Source organism: Miscanthus floridulus, chromosome 15 (assembly GCF_019320115.1).
Source record: "Miscanthus floridulus cultivar M001 chromosome 15, ASM1932011v1, whole genome shotgun sequence".
In the NCBI taxonomy this organism is placed as follows: Eukaryota; Viridiplantae; Streptophyta; class Magnoliopsida; order Poales; family Poaceae; genus Miscanthus; species Miscanthus floridulus.
The window spans coordinates 36009965-36017064 of NC_089594.1; the positions used below are offsets into that span (position 1 = coordinate 36009965).

The following is a 7100-nucleotide window of genomic DNA, read 5'->3' on the forward strand; positions in this document are numbered from 1 at the left end:
CCCTTCTTCTTCTTGAAGGTTATCTTGTCCTTCTTCTCCTTCTTCTCCTTCTTATCCTTCTTCTTGCCCTTCTTGTCATTATCTTCATTTTCACTATTGTAGGGGCATTGAGCAACAAGATGATCCTTGCTACCACACTCGAAGCACCTCCTTGATTCATCCTTATTCCTTGATGACGACTTCTTCCTTCTTGCATGATATCCCTTCTTCATCATGAATTTGCCAAATCTCTTCACAAAGAGAGCCATCTTCTCATCATCAACTTCATCAAAACTTGAATCTTCTTATTCACTTGATGTTTCTTGCTTTGCCTTGCCCTTGGATGATGATGTAGCTTTAAATGCCACACTCTTCTTCTCATCTTTCTTCTCATTCTTCTTCTCTTCCTTCTCATCATCATCTCTATATGTATCATATGTTATCACATCTCCCAACACTTGGTTTGGTGTCTTGGTGTCCAAACCACTCCTCACTAGAATAGTGACCAATGTGCAAAATCTTGATGGTAAGCATCTCAAGAACTTGTGGGAGAAGTCCTTGTCCTTGACCTCTTCACCAAGTGGTTTGAGATCATTGACAAGCACTTGTAGCCTATGGAATATCTCTGGCACACTCTCATCTTCCTTCATCTTGAAGCTTGCAAACTTCTTGAGAATGTATGCCTTGGCACCCTTCACCTCTTGAGTGCCCTCAAATGATTCTTCCAATTTTTCCATGCCTCATGAGCCATCTCAATGTTCTTGATTTTCTCAAATATTATCTCATCCAACACATCATGAATGGCATTAAGAGCAATGTCATTGTTTTGGAGTAGCACTTCTTTGGCCACGGTGGGAGTCTTCGGATCGGCTATCTCGATCTTGGTCTCCACCACCTTCCACATCTTTCTATTGATTGACTTGATATAGGTGGTCATCTTTGCCTTCCAATATGGATAATTTGAGCCATCAAATTAGGGTAGCTTCTTGGTATTGTTGATTTGAGCCATTTTGACACTGTAGGTTGTTAAGTCTCAAATCACGATGACCACGGCTTTGATACCACTTGAAAGATCCTAATGGCTTGAAGGGGGGGGGGTGAATAGCCTATTAAAAATTCTAAAACAACACTAAGCCAAGTAGTTAGACAATTGTCAGGCAAAGCAAATGTTGCGCTAGCCTACTAAAAATGCAAGCCCACCTAACCACAATTCTAGTTGCTATAGTCTCTATGTCACACACAAGGCTAGGTCACTACCACTAAGTTAGTGAGCTCTCAAAGACTAACTAAAGAGCCTCACTAACCAAACTATACAAGACACAAGCTAGCTCTCAAAACTAGTTACACTAAAGAGCTTAGCTATACAAGGAAAGTAAATACACAAGGGAGGTAGTGAGTTATACCGCCATGGCAAGAGATAATCAATCAATCACAATATGAAACCCAGAGACAATGATAACATAATGATTTATCCTCGAGGTTCACTTGCTTGCCAGGCAAGCTACGTCCTCGTTGTAGCAATTCACCCACATGGAGGTTCACGCGCTAATAGGCATCACACGCCTAACCCGCAATCGGGTGCCGCACAACCAACACAAGACGGAGATCCATAAGCTACTGAGCAATCCACTAGAGTTGCCTTTGGCGTTTCACCAGGGGAAGGCATAAGAACCCCTCACAAATCACTAGGGAGGTGGCCAAGAACAACCACCAACTCTTGCCAACACTTCTCTGATGCTCCAAGCCGTCTAGGCAGTCGACAAACACCAAGAGTAACAAGAAAACCATAGCAAATCGATCCCCATGTGCCACTAGATGCCATCACTCAAGCAAATGCACATTGGAATCACTCAATCTCACTTTGATTTGCACTATCAAGAAACAAGATGAGTGGGAGGCTATTTGCTCAGCTCAAAGGATGCTATCACATGTAAGAATGACCAAAAGAGTGAGCCAAACACGCCCAAGCTCTATTTATAGAGCCCTCAAAAAGTTATAGCCATTATGCCCTCAGGGGATGTCTGGACCCAGGGTCTGGACCTAGGTTTAGGACCATTACAGTGAATGTTCCAGACCCTAGGATATCGCCATGTGTCACCCGTTCAACCGCGTTCGTTGGATCCCAACGGTAGTAAACGAATGCACCACTCAGGATAGTTTCGGACCGGACCAACACCATGGCAACCGGACTATCTTCTTCCAGGGTCACTACAAGGATTTGACCCTTATAGCACCACTTTGTTTTCATAACACCATACATTTGGTTGCAATATTTGGTTCTATGGCAACAAACGTCATAATTGGTAGCAATATATGGGCCTTATGGCCACCAAATTGTGTGTTGCGTTAGTCATAAACTCTATTGCAAGAGGTATGACGCTAATGCCATGGTGGAAAAGGTGGTTGCGAGTATGGGTGCCTAATACCACAGGTAGTGTTGAGTGCGATAACATTGATGTTGCATTGCGATAGCTAGGTGTTGTTTCCACCACTGTAAAGTTGGTTGCATGTAGTTGCACATATGGCAATAAAGTAATTACGTTGTCTTAATTTTGACCTGTGTTGCGATAGATTAGATCTATATTGCATCCAAAAAATGATTAGTTGCAAGTAGTTGCGAAATAGCCACGATGAAACTTTGTTGCCTTAGCTTGCCCTATGTTGCAAAAGATCTTATTATATTGCAACCAAAAAGGCATTCGATTGCATCTGTTGAGGTTCTATTGCCATCAACTTTACATGTGGCTATATTGAGTATATGTCGTTGCAAGAAGAGTGATATTGCCATAAAAATTTGTCCATATGCATTACTTATCATGCATCTGAGCCAAAAACAAAGGGGTCAGACCAGCCTACCATCCTAAAGTTAAAAGCTAGTAAATAAAAAAACAAGAAAAAATCACAGCACACGCAGAAGGTGGTGGCCCGGCCAACCTAGCGCAACACCTGGCGGCACCAGGCTTTAGCAGCATTGGGACATGATCAGCTCTTGGCCCATACAACAAGTATATCTTGGTTCATGAGCTACGCAAATTTTTGTTTGATTTAAGGCATGGTTCATGAGCTGCGCAATATTGTTATGGACAAAGCAACGCCTCATCCATTGACACTATTTTGCATTCATAGTGCTTGCCCACATCCACAGTCTTCACATGTTGCATTTACCTTATAAATTCTAATTTAAAACTAGAGAAATGCTACTCTATTTGTGTCGATCTCATCTTGCTGATCAGTGTGACACAAGTTTAATAGAAGATTAGCTTTGTTGTGTTTATGCCATAGATGTGCTTAACTATTATCAAACAGTAACAAGATATTTACAATTTTCCACATTTTTTTCTGGTACTATTTTTAATCGTTCACAATAAGAATAACAAGTTCTTATATAATGTCATCAGTATATCTTGATCCAGTAAGAATCAGGCCATATAGCTGGTAACATGAACTTGAATATACAGATAGATGTAAGTACCAGCTAGGTCCTCATAGATAGACATAAATGTACATAATAGATAGATACATGTACTGCATTTACAATATAGATGTCCATACTTAGATGTTGCCAAAGTGCCTACATGATAACCTGCATAAGAACCAGCTAGGACCTGGTTAACCTACTAGGAATTTAGTTATTCTGGGGCTTGATCATTTCTCCATGTCCTCAAACCTGTCAGCAACTGGCCACCATGAACTCTTTCATAGTCATGTCTATGTCCTCCCCCATGTCTTCAAGCTTCAGGTCTAGTTCTCAATCTCCTCTCGCAGATCATCCATGTGCGATCTAAGTTGTTCAACCCTTTTGCTTAGGGGCTTGGTGACTTTCTACACCAGCCAACAAAATTTCAGTTAGTAACGTTAAATGCCTCAGAGCAGAACTAGCCAAGGCAGCCAAACAACCGCAGGTTGCACTAACCTTCTCTTAGGCTGATGCCGAATGATTTGGTCCTTGCCCTTCCTTTCTTTGTCAGCTTCGCCTTAGAATCAGAAGGATTGGTGGTCACAACCTAAAAACGGTTGATAGACATGGGTAATGTAGAGTGCAGAAAACATTTGATACACATGGCTAATTTAGGAGTGCTAAAAATTTCAGGCAATGTGTGCTGAAAACATTTGAAAGGGTTACATGATCCAAACAATACTAGTTGGACTAGCCTTCTTTTTTGTTGATGCCGATCCAAACAGTTGGTCTTTGCACTTCCTTTCTATTTCATATTCGCCTTCCAAATCGGAAATGACAATCAACCTAAAAAGTTTACAGATTAGGTATGCTGAATGAAAATAAAATGTGTTTGTCATGTGAGCTGCATTTGTTCAGTTATGTGGATTATCTGTCATAGGAAACAACAAAATTCAGAGGTAGAAGACTTTTAACAATATTTCATGTCTTGCTTCATTGTTATGCTAAAATTACCAATGCACTAGTAAGGTGCAGCCAAGCATGCTTAAGTTGTGGTGCTCAAGCAAAACAAATTGATCCAGATTTGAGCCTTGTCTGAAAGAATGTAGTGACTGATTTATATTAGCAATTGCACTGGGCTCCTGATTTGATTAGAAATGTGTCGATGGTTGTTAGGCAAAATTGCCTTCGCTTAAGGACTTAAGGTTTAGTATTGTAGTCCAAAACTAACTTTTATCAGTGCTAACCCACTGCTAATTTTCTGGATCGGCCACTGCAGCCATGGGAGGCTGAGGGGGAGTAGGGAAATGAGGAACACAAATCCACATGTAAAACTAACCAATTACATGCCTCTGACAAAAAGAAGCAACTCTAGTCATGACAACTGGCAATGGCTGAAAAAATAAATAAGAATAGAAGCACCAACAGAACTAAATTGAAGGACCATTGAACTTGGTCAATGGCCAGACTGAACACTAGCAATGTTACTAAACTGAATAGACAAGTAGACCATTCCAAACATCTGAGTTATCTTTCAGTTATTTTATTTTTAGACAGATAGGAGTTCCTTCCTTGAAACTGATATGAGTTCCATAATTTTCTGCAACATAGATCAGTAGTTTTTCACATTCTAGCTTTTAGGACATTCAGAACTCATACAGGAGCATGGAGCAAACTGAAATAAAACATTTATACTAATGTCGACTCACCTCATAAGTCATCATCAGCATAAGCTTTTCTAAGAACCTTACAGACACTCCATATATAACTAGCAGAGTTGCTGAATCGCCCCGCATCCCACATTGCATCTATTCAGTAGCAGCATTCATGCTTCATGCCTACATAGCAACATTCAGTCATCAAAACAATTGTCTCACATGTCAATCAAAAGCAACATTCAGTTATTTTCATATGATTGTTAGACTCTGTTAGTCTGATAATAAAGAACTGAAAGCCTCTGTTAGCCTGCATAGATGGAAAGATAAATATTGCACATGTGGCTGCAGGTAGAAAAGGAATGGTGAGAATTGAAAATGGAAGTGGGAGTTCACTGACTGTCAAAGAAAAATAGAAGAGTTACAGCCGTGAAAGCAAAAGCAACATTTAGTCATCCAAAATATATTTGAGGAAATTTTTACCTCTGTCAACATGCAGCCACGGAGGAAGCAGTCCTCGTCGGGAATTGGATGGGTGCTGCCGTTGCCGCGACCGAAGGGGTGGGTGGCGGCCGCCTTGCAGTTGCTGCCGTGTCCGACTGCGGGGGATGCCGTCGCCGCCGATGCGCCCTTGGTCATCCTTGCCGTGGCTGCTTGGATCTATCCATCCCCTGGTAGATCGGGGCATCGGGCCACGGATCTGGCTACCTCCACCCCGCTTGAAGAGGAGGCAGCTTTGTGGAGGCAGAGGGAAAGGGAGGGGAACGGCTATGTTTGGGGTGGACGAGGTGAACACGGGGCAGGTGGCGGATTTCGTAGGGAGGAAAGCGTGTGGCATGGTGTTGAGATGACGCCGCGGCGGTGGCAGCGGCGGCGGTGGGAGGAAGATCGGCGAAGTCCTCCTTGTTTCCCCCGGCTTGCCCTGCTTCTGGATGGTCCAGGGCCTCGTGGGTTTGTTTCCCGCTAGTAGCCTCAAGACGAGTTTCGTGACCCAGAATTTGGCCACCAAAATTTCCATAGATTGAAATAGCCAATTTTAAAAATAGTATAGACTATACAAATCATAGTTAAAAGGTTTGTTTTTTTAAAAAAAAACTGCACATATGTAGATAATGACATGTTGAATATCCACAAAATGAAAAAAAATTACCAACTCATTTTGATTTACGTGATGAAAGTTTTTGATAATGTTAAAAGGGTGTGGTTTGGTCCCTCGAAATTTTGAATTGCACTGGTTTACAAACCACATATACTAGTTTTTTTTTCTTTTTGAGTCTCACAGTACTGACACCGATGCCTACAAATGTTGCTCTAATACCAAGTAACTCTAAGAAGTGGGTAGAAATACATTTAAATTCAGAAAAGCGTATTATTGCAAAAAATAAAATAAAATTGTGTACATTGAAAAACATATTTTTTTCGAAGTTTCACATTCGAAAACATATTGAAATCAGGATATATTAACTTATTAAGTTTCCATTAAAAAGGTACTCCGTCCATTCCAATATCATTAATGATACGAATATGAATCTGATAAAATTTTTAAATTAATATCATTAGATAGATCGTTAAATCTATTTTTTTAATAAACTTATTTAGAGATGCAAATGCTGCAAATATTTTTCTATAAACCTAGTTAAACTCAAGAAAGTTTGATCAGCACAAATACCATATCAATACTTAAAAAGGGAGAGAGATAGTACATACTACAAAAACTCTTTATTTTTTGATTTTTGACATATTCATATTTTAATCCCTATTTCTTATTTACATTATAAATTTTACCATCTTTTTTGGTACTTATTGTTTAAATTTTTTAACTATTTCGTATTTATATTTACAATTTCTTTTCTATTTGTTACTCATATATTTTTCCCTTTGGCCCAATAACACAAATAATATGTGCTTTACTAACCTAGGGGCCACATAATCATCTAAGAGGCACGACATCATCGTCCACATTTGAACTGTGTTTTTTAAGTTCTATGTACGACATCATCATCCAATTGAACTGTGGTTTTTAAGTTCTACACGACATCATCGTTCACATTATCATTTAATAATATACT

General features: G+C 40.0%; 1 long non-coding RNA gene across 1 annotated transcript; it reads right to left on the reverse strand.

The window, feature by feature from the left end:
- Positions 1-4173: 4173 nt before the first annotated feature.
- On the reverse strand, positions 4174-5973 carry LOC136509536 (uncharacterized). The gene is made up of 3 exons (XR_010772376.1): positions 5515-5973; positions 5086-5214; positions 4174-4222 (listed from the first exon to the last, which is right to left on the reverse strand). It is a non-coding gene; the product is annotated as an uncharacterized lncRNA (long non-coding RNA).
- Positions 5974-7100: the final 1127 nt, after the last annotated feature.